General features: G+C 44.6%; 1 protein-coding gene across 1 annotated transcript in view; it reads right to left on the reverse strand.

Moving 5' to 3' along the window:
• LOC137380971 (VPS10 domain-containing receptor SorCS1-like) overlaps nt 1–17,826 on the reverse strand; it is a 1,096,116-nt gene that overhangs the window by 515,971 nt on the left and 562,319 nt on the right. The gene's annotated exons all lie outside the window — the stretch shown is intronic.

Genomic DNA, 17,826 nt, shown 5'->3' on the forward strand with positions numbered 1-17,826 from the left:
GAATGTCAAGGGGAGATGGTTGGATTTTCTCTTGTTGGAGATGGTCATTGCCTGGCACTTGTGTGGCGCGAATGTTACTTGCCAATTATCAGACCAAGCCTGGATATTGTCCAGATCTTGCTGCATTTCTACACGGACTGCTTCAGTATCTGAGGAGTCACGAATGGTGAACATTGTGCAATCATCCATGAACATCCCCACTTCTGACCTTAGGATTGAAGCAAGGTCATTGATGAAGCAGCTGAAGATGGTTGGGCCTAGAACACTACCCTGAGGAACTCCTGCAGTGATGTCCTGGAGCTCAGATGATTGACCTCCAACAACCACAACCATCTTCCTTTGTGCTAGGTATGACTCCAGCCAGCAGAGGGCTTTCCCCATCATTCCCATTGACCTTAGTTTTGCTAGGGCTCCTTGATGCCATAATTGGTCAAGTGCTGCATTGATGTCAAAGGCAGTCACTCTCACCTCACCTCGAGTTCAGTTCTTTTGTCCATGTTTGAACCAAGGCTGTAATGAGGTCAGCAGCTGAGTGGCCCTGGCGGAACCCAAACTGAGTGTCACTGAGCAGGTTATTGCTAAGCAAGTGCCTCTTGATGGCATTGTTGATGACACCTTCCATCACTTTACTGATGATTGAGAGTAGGCTGATGGTGCAGTAATTGGCTGGGTTGGACTTGTCCTGCTTTTTGTATACAGGACATACCTGGGCAATTTTCCACATTGCAAGGTAGATGCCAGTGTTGTAGCTGTACTGGAACAGCTTGGCTAGGGGCGTGGCAAGTTCTGGAGCACAGGTCTTCAGTACTATTGCCGGAATATTGTCAGGGCCCATAGTCTTTGCAGTGTCTAGTGCCTTCAGTTGTTTCTTGTTATCACGCAGAGTGCATCAAATTGGCTGAAGTCTGGCATCTGTGATGCTGGGGACTTCAGGATGAGGCCGAGATGGATCATCAACTCAGCACTTCTGGCTGAAGATTGTTGCAAATGCTTCAGCCTTATCTTTCGCACTGATGTGCTGGGCTCCCCCATCATTGAGGATGAGGATATTTGCGGAGCAACCTTCTCCTGTTAGTTGTTTAATTATCCACCACCATTCACAGCTGGATGTGGCAGGACTGCAGAGCTTAGATCTGATCCGTTGGTTATGGGATCGCTTAGTTCTGTCTATCGCATGCTGCTTACGCAGTTTGGCACACAGATAGTCCTGTGTTGTAGCTTCACCAGGTTGACACCTTATTTTGAGGTATGCCTGGTGCTTCCAGTTTAAGACTGGAATGAAAGGTGTGATCCAAACGATCACCAGTGTAAGATCTTGGACCTCAGAACCATTTAAGTGTTGCTCATCGTTGCATTTTTCATTTGTGTTTTGAAGCAACCCATTGCCTTTCTCCAGTTCCTTGCTGGAAAACTGAAGCATCATGTCTGCCAAAGGGCTTCAGAAATGATATGGCTCAAAGTCAGTCAAGTCTTGAAAGGCAATTCTCCTTAGAATAGTATCATATTCAACCATCATAGATTGGATGCTCCTCTGGGACCTAGCAAAGTAATCTGGGCTGCTGCAGCCCCAGGAGACCCCTGCACACCACAGTCCCGAAGCCCCGACCCCCACCTCTACCTTGCTGGTGGCTGCCCCAGTCCAATTGTGAAGCCTCAATCCAGAACAGCCTGTTTGGCACCCTCGTCTGGCAAATTTAAATGAAGCCAGGGCCTCAAAAGCCTGGTCCATTTTGAGGGCCAGGGCTCATTAAGCTATGGACAGCGGATTTGCTGATGGAGAGAAAGCTCCCCAACTCACCATATGTTAGGAAGGATGTCAAGATCTTTGAGAGGATGCTGAAGAGATTTACTGGAATGGTACTTATGTGGAAAGACTAGAGAGGCTTGGTTTCTTCTCCTTAGAGCAGAAAGGGTAAGAGGAGATTTAATAGAGGTGTTCAAAATTATGAAGCATTTTGACAGAGTAAATGAGAGGAAGCTGTTTCTTCTGACAGGAGGTTCGATAACCAGATGACACCGATTTAAGACAATCGGCAAAAGAACTAGAGAGGACACGCGGAGTTTTTTTTCATGCAGTGAGTTGTCATGATCTGGAATACACTGTTTGAAAAGCTAGTGGAAGCAGATTCAATAGTAACTTTCAGAGATATATTGGATATACACTTTAAGTGGAAAAATCTGCAGGGCTGTGTGGAGGAAGAGCAAGAGGTGGGACTAATCGAACAACTATTCCAAGGAGCTGGCACAGACATGATAGGCCAAATGGCCTCATTCTGTGCCATATTATTCTAAGATGTTGCAGGTGAGGTCCTCTCAATGTTACGGCGCCACGTGTCTGTCACCAGCATCAAGCGGACTCTGGTTGCCCATCTATAGGCATTTGGGGATAAAGCGCAGCCACAACTCCAGCGGGAATGGTGCAGTAAGGCAAACCCCACCATTTTCAGGGTGCTACTGCACATTTCTGCTGGGTGCAGGGTGGTGGGGTGGGTACGCCTCAAGAATCTCTGCAGTTAGTCTCATGAGAAGTGTAGCCGGCAATTAATCAGAGCCGTCTCTTGGTCGTGGGAAGTCCTTCAAATTTAAGGATGTAAATCAAACAGTCAGACATACTGAGTACAAATGCACTTCATAAATCTCCAAATTTCCAACTTTGAAATCAGCTGCTAATGAAAATCAATCTCTTCCTATGGAATCAATCCTTCAGTAGAAATAATGGCAGAGATCTTCAGCCTGCTCATTGGGCAGAATTGGGGTAATAGCTCCCCAGGAATAGGAACAGGAGTAGACCATTCAGCCCCTCAAGCCTGCTGCACCATTCAATTCGATCATGGCTTATCTGTATCTTAACTCCAAGTACCTGCCGATCTCCATAATCCTTAATATTAAAACTGTATCAGTCTTAGGTTTGAAATTTGCAATTGACCAAGCCTCAACAGGATGAACAGCCTAGATTTCTTTTCTCATGAAAAGCAAAGGCAGAGGGGTGAGCTAATAGAGGCCTTTAAAATGTTCTGGTCATAAATGTGGAAGACTGGGAATCACACTGCACCTATGCCCACTGCCCACGACCCCACTGAACTATGCGGGGGTGGGGAGAGGGGGTTGGATCAGTTATAACCATCACACGATTAAATGTTACGTGATCAAATGTCAAATGATGAAACCTCCAGGAAAACATCCAACCAGAGGGGGAGACTCTATGCCTGATGCATTTGAACTGTGCAAAGTTCCCCATAAGGCGATGTCATGCTAACAGAACACAACTAACTGGAGTATTAACCGGATGCACTCACACAGCCCCCTTCACTGAACAAGCAGACTTTAGAAACCATTATGTTTGTAGCCAGCAGAATTTGTAGTCATTACCATCTGAATGAGGAAAAAGCACACATGAAACAGTCTAGGGAAGAGCCATCCTGGTTCTAATTAAATCTATAATTTAATGCATTATAGATGTCAATACGAATAGGAGAGATTTTTTTTTTAAATCTTTCAATTTAATTCAGAATTCTTTTGAATAATTTATTTTATTGCTTCCTATAATGTTTCCCCCTGCCCTAGCCCTGAATTCACTTCTTGTTCTCACATTGAACATCTTCTCCTTCAACTCCACACACTTCCTTCAAATAAAAGGTGTTGCTATGGGTTCCCACATGGGTCCTAGTTGTGTCTGTCTGTTTGTAGGATATGTCAAACATTCCTTGTTCCAGTCCTATTCAGGCCCCTTCCCCCAAGTCTTTTCTGATACATTGATGACTGTATCAGTGCTGTTTCCTGCTCCTGCCCCGAACTGAAAAGCTTTATCAACTTTGCTTCCAATTTCCACCCCTCTCTCACCTTTACATGGTCCATCTCCGACATTTCCCTTCCCTTCCTTGACTTCTCTGTCTCCGTTTCTGGGGATAGGCTGTCTACTAAGATCCATTATAAGACCACCAACTCCCACAGCTACCTCGACTACACTTCTTCACACCCTGCCTCCTGTAAGGACTCCATTCCATTCTCCTAGTTTCTCTGTCTCCAAGCATCTGCTCTGATGATGCTACCTTCCGTGACAGCGCTTCTGATATGTCTTCCTTTTTCCTCAACCAAGGATCCCCCCCCCACTGTGGTTGACAGGGTCCTTGACCCTGTCTGGCCCATTTCCCGCACCTCTACCCTCACCCCTTCCCCTCCCTCCCAGAACCACGACAGGGTTCCACTTGTCCTCACTTTCCACCCCACCAGCCTCCACATCCAAAGGATCATCCTCCGCCATTTCCGCCACATCCAGCATGATGCCACTACCAAACGCATCTTCCCCTCCCTTCCCCTGTCAGCATTCTGAAGGGATCATTCCCTCTACAACACCCTGATCCACTCCTCCATTACCCAGGACAACTCGTCTCCTTCCCATGGCACCTTCCCATGCAATCGCAGGAGGGGACGAGGACGCTGCCGTTTTACCTCCTCTCTCTTCAATATCCAAGGCCCCAAACACTTCTTTCAGGTGAAGCAGCGATTTACTAGTACTTCTTTCAATTTAGTATAGTGTATTCACTGCTCACAATGTGGAAACATTGGGGAAAGCAAACACAGATTGGGTGACCGCTTTGCAGAACAGCTCCGCTCAGTCTGAAAGCATGACCCTGAGCTTCCAGTTGCTTGCTATTTCAACACACCCCCTGCTCTCATGCCCACATATCTGTCCTGGGATTGCTGCAGTGTTCCCGTGAACATCAATGCAAGCTCGAGGAACAGCACCTCATTAACCGATTAGGCACGCTACAGCCTGTAGGACTGAACATTGAGTTCAATAATTTCAGAGCATGATGGGCCCCCCTTTTTATTGTTAGTTATTTTTGCTTTTTTATTTTTTATTTGTTTATTTTATTTTAATTTGTTTCATTCTTCATTTTTTAAAATCATGTGCCTACCCACTGTTTTTTTCATGTTTGTGCTTTGGGCCAGGGCTGTTCATTTTTCTGTGAATTAGCACCCTCTGCACTAACGCTTTGACTTTCAGCACACCATAAACATACCGTTTACCTTTGCTCCAGGACCTCTGGTCAGTTATTCTCTGTGACCCTCTGTCCTATTAACACCTTCCCTTTTGTTATCTCTTGCCCCACCCTGCTTCATTTCCTTATAACCTGTTACATTTCTAATATTTGCCAGTTCTGATGAAGAGTCACTGACCTGAAATATTAACTCTGTTTCTCTCTCCAAAGATGCTGCCAGATCTGCTGAGTATTTCCAGCATTTCTTGTTTTTATTTTGCTTCTTTCTCTAGTTTCTTTCCTATCTCCCCTCATGCTCTCTCTGAGCTCATCTTGTCCATGAGACCCACCTCCTCTTCCCTTGATCCTATTCCCAATAAACTGCTGATCATCCAACTTACCCTCCTAGTCTCTATGTTAGCCGATATTGTAAACAGTTCGCTCTCTTCAGGTCTTGTCCCTCTCTCAGTTAAATCTGGTGTCATCAGCCCTCTCCTCAAAAAAACCAATTGCTAACTCCACCGCCCTTGCAAAATACCATCCCATCTCCAAATTCCTTTTCCTCTCCAAAGTCCTTTAATGTGTTAAATAAAAACAGAAAGTGCTGGAAATACTCAGCAGGTCAGGCAGCATCTGTGGAGAGAAAAACAGAATTAATGTTTCAGGTCTGCAAACCTTCATCAGAACTGGCAAAAGTTAGAAATGTAACAGTCTTTGAGTAAGTGAAAAGGGGGAGGGTGGAAGAAAAACAAGAGGGAAGGACTGTAATAGGATGGAGGGGGGGAAAGATTAAATGGCAGAGATGTCATGGAACATAATGCAACTGGAGTGCTACATGGAATTCTCTTCCTCAAAAGGCGGTGGAAGCAGAGTCTTTGAATATTTTTAAGGCAGAGGTACATAGATTCTTGGTAAGCAAGGGGATGGAAGGTTATCGGGGGTAGGTGGAAATGTAGAGTAATCAGTTCAGCCATGAACTTATTGAATGGTGGAGCAGGCTCGAAAGGCCCAGCGGCCTACTCCTGCTCCTAACTCGTAAGCACGAGTCCAGAGGGAGTGCTAATGGTAGAATAAGGAACAGATCTGTACTAAAGCAAAGCATGAAAAATAAGTTGAAGACTAGCACTTGGTTAAAAAATATATAAAATTTAAAAAGAATATATTTTGAAAAAATAAACAAAAAAATAATGGGGCTCATAGTCTGAAATTATTGAACTCAATATTGAGTCTAGAAGGCTGTAGAGTACCTAATCAGAAGATGAGGTGCTGATCCTCAAGCATTGATGTTCACTGGAACACTGTAGCAGACCAACAACAGAAAGTATTACTTTTCTTACTTTTGCCAGTTCTGATCAAAGGTCACAGACCTGAAACGTTAACTCTGTTTCTCTCTCCACAGGTGCTGCCAGACCTGCTGAGTATTTCAAGCACATACTGTTTTTATTTTAGATTTCCTGCATCTGCAGTATTTTGCTTTTATTTATCCTTGAACATGTTGTCGCCTCCCAAATTCATTCTCATTGTTCCTGGAATTCCATGTTTGAATCCCTCCAATCAGGTATCCGACCCTGCCTAAGTACCGAAACAGGTCTAATCAAAGTCACAAATTACATCCTGTGTGACTGTGACAAAGGTAAACTTTCCCCTCCTCCTCATCCATTATCTGTCTGCAGCCTTTGACACAGTTGACCACACCATCTTCCTCCATCGATTCTTCACTGTCGTCCAGCAGGGTGGAACTGCTCACACTTGTTTCCATTTTCATCTATCTAATCATAGCCAGAGTATCACTTGCAATGGCTTCTGCTCCTGCACCATTACCTCTGGTGTCCCCCAAGGATCTATCCTTTGCTTCCTCCTATTTTTCATCTACATGCTGCCCCTTAGCGACAATATCCGAAAGCACGGCGTTAGCTTTCACATGAATGCTGATGATACTCAGCTCTACCTCGCCACCACCTCTCTCAACTCCTCCACTGTTGCTAAATTATCAGACTGCTTATCTGAAATACAGTACTGGATGAGCAGAAAATTTCTCCAATAAAATAATGGGAAGACTGAAGCCATTGTTTTCGGTCCCCGCTCCAAACTCCGTTCCCTAGCTACTGACTCCATCCCTCTCCCTGGCAACAGTCTGAGATTAAACCAGACTGTTCACAATCTTGGTGTCATATTTGACCCTGAGATGAGCTTCCAACCTCATATTCACACAATCACTGAGACCGTTATTTCCACCTCTGTAACATTGTACCAACAACCAATTCAATCTTTACCTTGTTAAGAACCACAAATATAGAAACTTAACCTTCTCTTTTCTCAGTTTTCCCCTTTCACGGCAGCGTTATGACCAGGTGAGAAAGAGGTCTAGGGTTCCCTTTCAGCCTTCACCTGGTCTTACTGTAACAGGGTTTAATTTTAAACACACTGTTTTTTAGCTCCCCCTTGGTGAATCCTTGTTCACTGCTTTCCAATTATAAAACAAAGAAACCAGCACAAACAGGCTTTCATAGGTTTAAAGAAGAAAAGTTGAAATGTATTAAACTTAAACTCTAATTTGGTTGACACCTAGAGATACACGATGCGCCCACGCTAGAATGCATACACGATACACACATGCAAATAGAGACAGAAAAGAGCAGAAGAAAAATAAAATGGAAAAGTTTGAGGCAATATCTGAAGAGTTTTTGTTACGGTTCTTCGAGCTCACTGAAGAGTCCTTGATTGTAGGTAGGTCTTGCGTTTTGTTGGGGCACAGTATTCTTCTTAAACCTTGTTCGCTATAGGAGACTTTTCTGTCTTTGTGCTCATGTGCCTTCAGTGGATTCAGAGACTTGTGAGAAAGAGATGGGAGCAGGCAGACAGGAGAGGCAGTGGAGAGCCAGCCAGGAGAGATCTTCTCAGTCCAGGAGCATTATGCTTTCTTTCCAAATTGTTTGGACAAAAAAATCAGGTTGCCCAGCAGTTTAGTCATGTGCCTAGCTGGTTTGACCACGTCCGTTTGTATATTCTGCCATCTTAGCAGTCAACCTGGAATGTGAACTCCCTCACCTTCAAAATCTGGTGATCAATAGTCCATTGTGGGTTGAACGTGTCAGGGAATGGCTCCTTTGCCCTTTCCAAGCATTGTCTGTTAATATGCAAATGTCTTTCCAACCAAGAAATGGCAACTTTTTTTTTAAAAGCAAGTCCTTTCTTCACTCCAGTAACAGTTTAAAATCAATGTTCATGACAAAATTAATGTGCCTCATTCTTGGCAGGTGGGAGCCTAGCACAACAGCAGGGAAATCCCCCACCTTGCCATGTAATGCTTAACGTCAACGGCACACTGGGAATAGTACACAGCTTTAATAAAATATATGGCATAAAGTGACTACATATTCATTTGGAAACAGATTTGCTTTTGGGGTGAGTTGGGGAGATGGGGCAAAATCAGGATACCAAGCCTTTTTTAGAATGACTTCTTGGAAGGATTTTGTGCAGTAGTATTTGCTATTCACCGTAGCTCAGATCCAGTATGGAGACAGCACTGTACTGTCAGAGGTGTCATCTTTCAAATGAGGTATTCAATAGAGAGCGTGTCTGCTCTGCTGGATGTTAAAAGACCCCAGTGCAGTACTGGAAGAAGTGTAAAAGGTTCTTGTGGCACCTTGGTCAGAATCCCTCGTGTAACCAACAGCACTGAAAACTGATTAGCTCATCATTCATTTCATTGCTATCAGTTAGTAGCACACTCACCTGAGTTAGAAGGTTTAGTTCCCACCCCTGACACTTGAGCACAAAATCTAGGCTAACACACTCCAGTGCAGTATTGAGGGAGTGCTGCACTGTTTGAGGTGCCATCATTTGGATGAAATGCTAAACCAAGACCCTGGCTGCCCCCTCAAGTGAACATGAAAGATTCCATGCCACTACATCGAAAATGAGGAGGGGAGTTCTTCCCCCATGTTCTGGCCTTATTTATGCCTCACTCAACTCAATGAAACAGATTATCTGACCATTATCACATTGCTGTTTGTGGGATCTTGCTGTGTGCAAAATGGCTACTGTGTTTTCCTACATTACAACAGTGACAACACTTCAATAAGTACCTGATTGGTTGTAAAGTGCTTTGAGACATTCTGAGAGTGTGAAAGGTGCTGTATAAATGCAAGTCTTTATTTGCAAGATCCTGCTGTGTGTAAAATGGTTGCCACTTTTGGCTGCAGAGGTTCCTGCACTTCCACATAACAACATGTTACATCAAGTATCTTGAGACACTGCCAAGAGACATAATAACACACATTACATCAAAATAAGTCTTTCTTTCAAATGTTTTATACACAGTATCTTTCTCTTGTCTACTCAAGGGACCTGACACCTTTTAGGCTATTATTTCAATAGTATTCAAAAATGCACTGACAGTGTCATCAAATCTGATACAGGAGGGGTTTTGCTTTGAGATTCTGTTCCTGATGATACAATTGCTTTAGAAAACAATGGGTAAACTATTGGAGCGGTAACGCCAGTTAAATAAAACGCATCTAAAGCCATCACTTCAGCAACGTCTATGAGGTATTGCCCATCTTGCTCCCTTCACAGATAGAAACAATATCCTGAAGGTTTCCAATTGAAAATAAGTGGTGTTTGGACGATTTACATCAAAATCCAAAAATCTGAAGGGGAAGAGGAAGGGAAAGACACCCAGGAATAACATTAAAATTGGGACACAAGGGAATTCATACTCTATAACTAGAACACAAAGAGACAGTGACATATCATCTATAAACAGGGCACTGGGGATGAGGAACACATCCTCTCCAAATAGAGCACCATGGATCACAAATGTGTCGTTTATAATAAGCACACCAGGAAACACAGATGCGTCATCTATAACTGGGACACATTGTCTATAACTAGGGCACTATGGATCACAAGACATATCTATAACTAGAACACTAGAGACTGTGAGACCACAGCTTTCCAGTTGGACATTAGCAAGCTTGGATGCAGATCTACTTCCATACTTGGGTTGCCAACTCAACTCTGATTGGATATGTTCTTGGAGGTTTCATCACATGACCTACCTCTACCTGCCCCGCCCTCACATTCCCATCATTAGTCACCCAACATGTCCATCATCACCATCACCACACCCCGCCTTCTCACACCAATTGGAAAGCAAAACGACTTATTATCCAATTGGATGATTCTTGACTCTGAGCCAAACAGCCTATTTTCCAATCTCCAATAACTGATAAAGAAATATGTTGAAGAAAGTGAAAGTAAAACACAGTTTCTTTGATGCCCTGATGATTTTTCTCCTGGGTCGCTTGCAGCGGCGCCCTGGATATGAATCTTCAATTCCTGGAGAGTTAGCAACTCTATTCCATGCTAAGATGATAAGAGAATGTCTCTCACTCCAATTTTATTTCCTTCTTTATTAGAAAGCTCCTATCTTCTGCTTCTTGCCTCTAAACAGATTCAGACCTGAGACTAGAAGCCCAACTGGTGCATAAATGCAGGCACAATGCCCACTGCTGATCACTTGGTTATACAACATCTTCGAACTCCAATGTACAGTGTTGCCCCACTGCATCTCAGGGTGCCCATTTTTAAGGGAGAAGTCAAATTGTGTGTTTTTTCTTCAAATTGACAATTTTTTTTTACAATTGAGTCTGGCTGGAGCCAAGGGCTATAAAATTCCTAGTAACTTAGAATTTCTGTTTTGAGGGTGGAGAGACTGGGGGGGTTGGGGCTGAGGAGCCTGGAAGTTTAGTGTCGGGATTTCGAAGCTGGGTGGGAAGAAAATCAGGGTCGAGTGTCGGGGAGCCTTTTGGCCTGGTACAATCAGTAGCCTGGGGGCAGGAGGTTGTGTCAACCTTCAGTGGCCTGTGGGATCATGACGTGGGTGGGGAGGGGGAGGGGGCTGGTCAGGGATCATGGGGCTGGGGGTGCAGCGATCGGGAGGGTGGTTAAATGTGGGGTTGGGAGGAGCACGCCTGCTCTGCCCAACTCCACATTCTGAGGTAAGCAACTTAGTACTTTGTTAGCATGCATTTTGTAGGGTTGATTTCTCCGATGATGGCTACCTCAGGGCAAGGACTTCAAGCAGGCATCAGGCCTCTTATTTACATATGCAGTGGGCTTAACACCTGCTTCAGGCACGAGTGGAGGGTGTCTCTTGTTTGACCGTACCTATTAGCTGGTTGGAAGTGAGTGCACATTTCCCGCCCACCATTTTGGGGTGTAGGAGGTCCAATTTCCCTGACAATACCTTCAGGAGAGGAATGATAAAGACAGCAAATTGGATGGGGGCAAGGAAACTTCTGCTGTCAGTCTGTGCAAATGTTTGGATTGATACAGATTGTTGAAGTGCAACAGCAGAAGATCTTACTGGTAGAAACTTGGGTGACTTGGCATTTATATTGCCCACTGTTTCAGTCATGAACTTATAGACAGCTGAAATGCTGTGCACAGCTCTGAAATGTCAAAAGGAACCTAGTCAGACATGGATTAATCCATTTGTTTCAATTGGTTTAAGTTGAAAGGCAAGCGATCTATTTTCTTGTCAGTTTGCTGAACCAGGCATGATCTTAAATTATTGGCTAGATATAGGCCTTTAAGAACACTGAGGTTGTCAACCGTGACATGTCTGGCTGATAAGATTGCCGCCATTAACCAATTTCTAAACTGGATGGGCGGTCGAGTCGGGGTACAGTACAAGTAGCATCTTAACAGGAGTTCGGCTAGGTCAGCTGAAGATTGAAAAAATCATGACGTGTACCTTTAATAAACTACATCAAAATTTATTTCACTCATTTATTCCTCAAATTCCACCAATTTCACTTCCTCTAGGAGTTTTTATGTAAGACTGGTACTGGTGTAACAAGTCACGTTACTCATATTAAGTGAAGAAACTTGCTGGCCATGTTGTGAGATATCAGGCTGTGCTAAATCACTTGCCTCATTGACAATAGGTGCCAGCTGTGGCTCAGTAGGGCACTCTCACTTCTGAGTTAGACAGTTAAGGCTTCAAACCCGACTCCAAAGACTTTAACACAAAACCTACATTGATATTGAGTGCAGTACTCAGGGAGCATTGTACTGTTGAAGGTGCCAACAATCAGATTAGATGTGAAACCAATGGCCCAACAACCATCTCAGCTGGATGTAAAATATCCCATGGCATTATTTGGAAGAAGAGCAGGGTAGATTGCCCCCTGGTGTCCTGGCCAGTAATTATCCCTCAGCCGACATCATTAAAATAGATTATGTTTAGTTTAGTTTAGTTTAGAGATACAGCACCGAAACAGGCCCTTCGGCCCACCGAGTCTGTGCCGACCATTAACCACCCATTTATACTAATCCGACACTAATCCCATATTCCTGTCACATCCCCACATATTTCCCTACCACCTACCTATACTAGGGGCAATTTATAATGGCCAATTAACCTATCAACCTGCAAGTCTTTTGGATGTGGGAGGAAACCGGAGCACCCGGAGGAAACCCACGCAGACACAGGGAGAACTTGCAAACTCCACACAGGCAGTACCCAGAATCGAACCCGGGTCCCTGGAGCTGTGAGGCTGCGGTGCTAACCACTGCGCCACTGTGCCGCCCCGCACCATCTGACCATTATCTGCTTGCTGTTTATCCAGTCTTGTCAAGTGGGCGGCACAGTGGCGCAGTGGTTAGCACCGCAGCCTCACAGCTCCAGCGACCCGGGTTCAATTCTGGGTACTGCCTGTGTGGAGTTTGCAAGTTCTCCCTGTGTCTGCGTGGGTTTCCTCCGGGTGCTCCGGTTTCCTCCCACAAGCCAAAAGACTTGCAGGTTGGTAGGTAAATTGACCATTATAAATTGCCCCTAGTATAGGTAGGTGGTAGGGAAATATAGGGACAGGTGGGGATGTGGTAGGAATATGGGATTAGTGTAGGATTAGTATAAATGGGTGGTTGATGGTCGGCACAGACTCGGTGGGCCGAAGGGCCTGTTTCAGTGCTGTATCTCTAAACTAAACTAAAGTGCGAATTGGCTGCTATGCTTCCTACATTCCTACTTCAAAAAAGTAAGTAATTGCCTCTAAAGGGCTTTGAGACACCATGAGGTCATGAAAGGCGCTATATAAATACAAGTCTCTCTTTGAATGCTGTAAGCAACAAAGGAATTTCATGCAATATTACCTTGTAATTTGAAGGGGTAGTTGTTTTGCATAAAATACTCAAAAGGCAGGATGCAGCAGTTGCCTCAAATCTTCAAGTGATTTTGATCAACGTTATTTGCTCAATCATAAAGTCTCCTACTGTCGATGTAATGCAGCATGTTCACAGTGCCCTGGCAAGGTACCTCAAACCACATGTATTTTCTTGCATCAGCAACTTACATTTTTACAGCACTTGTTATTTACAAAGATATCATGAAGATTTTTCAGGGTAATGGTGAGCAAGTTGGATTGGAAGGAATGAGCAGAAAGGAGAAACAGTGCAGTGACAGAGGAAGGTTTTGAGGAGGTTTTTGAAGACAGGAGGAAGGTAGCAAGACAATGAGATGTTGAGGATGGGCAATCCAGAGGGCAGGGCCGAGGTGGCAGAAAGAACAACCACCTATGATAGGGCAAAAGTTGCCTGCTGATGGTAGAAGTAGTGAAGCTGCTAGGTAGGACTCCAACAGCAAGGGGATAAAAGTATGGAGTAGGGTTTCAGAGGAACAGAGGTACAGGCGGAGGCATGCGAAGTTTTGGAGGAAAAAGAAAGCAAGTTTGGATGTGAGGCAGGAAGTTGACATTGGGGTTGAGCATGCTGTAAAGGTTTCAAACCTCTCGGCTTAGCAAGAGACAGCAGGCAGACTGGTAGATACAATTGTGACTGGAGGCACGTATGTATTCGAGTCAAAGAGGATGAATTCATTTTTATCAATATTAAACTGAAGGAGTTTTCTTGGAAGATCCAGGTCTTTATGTTGAATTGGCTGTTGGCAATCGTGGTGACAGTTGTGGGATCAATGGAGGAAGTGGTGAGGTGAAGCTAACTGTCAATAGTGTCATTGCGACATTCCCATTGCTCTCGACTCTAGATGCCAGTGATCTTTCTAAGCAATCTTGATTATTCCAAAATAGATAACTATTGTAAAAAAAACTATATTATCCAATAATTCAAATTATGTCACATAAATAACACAGTCAGAAACTCAGGAATTTAGTACTTAAGAAAGCAAATAATCAGAAGCCACTTTGAATTGATCGATGAACCAAGCATCGACTGCTGTTGACTAAGAAATGGATTGGCACCACAGGGAGGAAAAGAGATCTTCAGCTTATTCTCTTGGGTCTGATTCAATCCCAGTTTAGAGAAGTAAAAGGATTATGATCTAACATGCAGCAGAAGTAGTTTCCTGTTAGTATTAAATGGTAAATAAATGGATTTATGTTGAAATTAAAAATTATCTCGGAGTGACAATAAGGCTGGTTAAATCCCAGTAACAGGATGGGGGGTGGGGGGGGGGGGGTGGCGGAGGCCCTTAAATGGCCATTAATAGGCCACTTAAGGGCCTCAACTGGCCTCTGACTGGGAAGGCCGTCATCAGCCTATGCTGCCCCCGGGAAAATCGCTTGGTGATGGGGCGGCAACGGGCCCTCTGATCCCACCACTTGTCACGATTCTATGGGTCTCCCCGCCTCCAACCCCACCTCAGGGAGCCAGAAAATCCAGCCCTTTATTTTATGTCCTTCCAGTGCAATGAAGTTTAGACATGAGTAATTTTGAGTCCAGGTTCACAGAGAAATGATCTGTAGCTGACAGGTGAAAATATCTGTTTTAGTTTGGAAGTGGGTAGGAAGTGCTTCAGATATATTAGTTTAAATCCAAGCCGATGAAATGAAAACCATGTGTAAAGGATTTTTTTGACAGTGTTGGCCCAGCTGTGGGCACAGACCTGTGGCACAAACTGTGAATAGAAGAATGGAAAATGCTAAATTGGTAGGGGTCACTGTTGGAGCTCAGCCACATTACTGGGGTAGATAAAAGGGAGCTAATGCAATGAAGCATGCTACACCTGGCCTGATTGCTTGCTTTTGACACTGGACATTGGATTTTGGTTTCCCAAAATCAATGGCAGGAAAGGGGGCAAAATTGAGCAGCAAGGCCTATTGCTGCTTTGCTGCCCCGATCTGCTTGTCCACCCCACTTCCTGCCACTACCATTGCCAGTTAGAGGACAGGGTTCAGGTTCCTGGCCCATTTTCCTCCTGACTGCCACAGTTCTGATGGCCCCCATGACTGCCAGACAAAGCCTGGAAGTGGTCAACGTGAAGGCCCTGATGGAGATAGAGGGTTTTATACTGACTTCTTCTTCTTCCATATCGCACCCCTCCCCTCCCAACCACACTTCCCGCCCGCCCCCCCCCCCCCCACTCTCACCACCGCTCTGCCACTCTGGCATTTACTTGCAGAAGGCTTCATTCAGTCTTGGCCGAGGTCTTTAGTGAGAGATATTTCCTGTAGTCTTCAGGGCTCCTCTGCCCCTTAACTGTGGCTCCTGTCTCTTCTGGACTGGCAACGACAGCCCCGCAGCAGCAATACCAGGATTGTACTCAGAGCCATTGCAATACACTTCATTGCTGGATTCCACCAGGACTCTGCTATGAACGATTAATGATCGACCCCTCCCACCCAAGAAACGGGGTTGACCTCATGGTGGGCAGTGGGTAGAAGTCCTGTCCAACCCTGCAGGGGTGGGAACAGGAAACTCTAGCTACCTGTGTGTAAAATGAAAAATGCTGATTCTCCAACACTAACCTCTTTACCTCTGAAAATAAATCTAACTGCACGTCGAGTGTTCTACTTTGATGCATGAAAGGACTGCATCTTGAAAAATGGAAGGATATGGGTTTTCACCACGATTTCCTATGTGACAGGTTCTAACTCTTTGCCAGGGTGGATGTACTCAGCCAACTCAATTCATGTCCCTGTGCGAGGGGTGGGGAAAATCAGAGAGTGAGCAACAAGACCATCTCTACACCTCTCCTACCAGCCTATTACATATTGGCAATGGGATGCATTCTAACAATGAGCCACTGGCTAGGGAATGATAGACAACACAGTGGGGACCCAAATAACTTTTAAGACTGCAAAGGATGAGCCTTGGTCAATAAAAATGCACTAGCTGATGTGCTACTCAATTACTTATTCCTGGAAGGCTCCTGGGTTTCATCCACAGTTTGTGCTAACTTAACTAATTTTATTTATTTAGAGATACAGCACTGAAATAGGCCCTTTGGCCCACCGAGTCTGTGCCGCCCATCAACCACCCATTTATACTAAGCCTACACTAATCCCATATTCCTACCACATCTCCACCTTCTCTCAATTCCCCTACCACCTACCTATACTAGGGGCAATTTATAATGGCCAACATACCTATCAACCTGCAAGTCTTTGGCTGTGGGAGGAAACCAGAGCACCCAGCGAAAACCCACACAGTCACAGGGAGAACTTGCAAACTCCACACAGGCAGTACCCAGAATTGAACCTGGGTCACTGGAGCTGTGAGGCTGCAGTGCTAACCATTGCGCCACTATGCCACCCCATCTTAACTAGCGTAATGAAAAGGGAGCATCAATTGGTCTCAATATTCTTTACCTGGGGAAGTAGAAGAAAACCAGCCAGCCAGGGTTCCTGCCCGATGAGAAAAGCGCATGGGCACTCGGTATGGGCTCAGCTGTGATTCAGCCTTGGTTGAATAGCTTGCTGATGCTCATTGTCTAGGACCACAGATGAAAAGGTGCACAAAGTAGCTTGGAAAGGAGAGCATTAAAGTAATTGGGTGTGACTAACCCATACATTCAAAATTATGAGGAGTTTTGTTAGAGCAAGTACGCCAAAACTATTTCCCCGGCAACTGGGTCAGTAATTAAAGGTCAGAGATTTAAAATAATTCGCAAAAAAACCCGAGGGGCAATAAGGAGAATTTTTTCCCCCACAGAGAGGGTTGTTAAGATCTGGAATGCACTCGCTATAAATGTGGTGGAATAAGATTCCCTAGGAACTTACGAAAGGCAATCGGACACGTACTTGAAGAGGACTAATTTTCAGGGCTATGAGGAAGGAGCTGGAGTGTGTGATTGAATTGGAGAGCTCTTTCAAATGGCAGCCACAAACACAATGGGCCAAATGGCCTCCTTCTGTGCTGCAAGATTCTATTCAGGGGAAACATGCTGCAGCACTCTCACATTTAAAACAATGAAAAATGGACTCAGTGCTGGATATTCTGTTATTCCATTGGCTTTAATTGCTCTCAAAAATGAAGGCGTTGTGAGCAGTTGGGAAAGGATATAGTACCTTTAATTCCAAAGACTATTAAGTTGTCAAGTTATTTTATGGACAGGCCAACTGTGCTATAGATACTTAGTCTTTTACAGCCAGTTTTAGCTTCTACATCAATCCCAATAAAACAAAGTAAAATGCTCATGTCACATTTTAGTGTTGTCGTAACTGGGAAGCACAAAACACAGAGTTACACTCTTCACCAAACTGAACATCTCTGCATGTTTCTGTTTGCCTGTGAGGAAACCCAGTACTAATGACAGAATAGGGAAGGTCAGGTGGCCAATATTTCCTTATGCTGGATGAGAATTTGCATACCTTCAATGTGTACGCACATTTTCAGGAGTGAACCATCCAGTCGCCCAGGGTTCATCTCTCTGTGGTGCCTATGCAAAGGCGGCCTTAAAGAAAAAAATGACACTTATGTCCATCTTTTGGATGAGACGTTCATCCCGATGCCCTGTCTGCCCTCTCAGGTGGATGTAAAAGATCCCACAACTGCATTCGAAGAAGAGTAGGGGAGTTCTCCTGGGTGTCCTGGGCAA

Source organism: Heterodontus francisci, chromosome 20 (assembly GCF_036365525.1).
Source record: "Heterodontus francisci isolate sHetFra1 chromosome 20, sHetFra1.hap1, whole genome shotgun sequence".
NCBI classification, from domain to species: Eukaryota; Metazoa; Chordata; class Chondrichthyes; order Heterodontiformes; family Heterodontidae; genus Heterodontus; species Heterodontus francisci.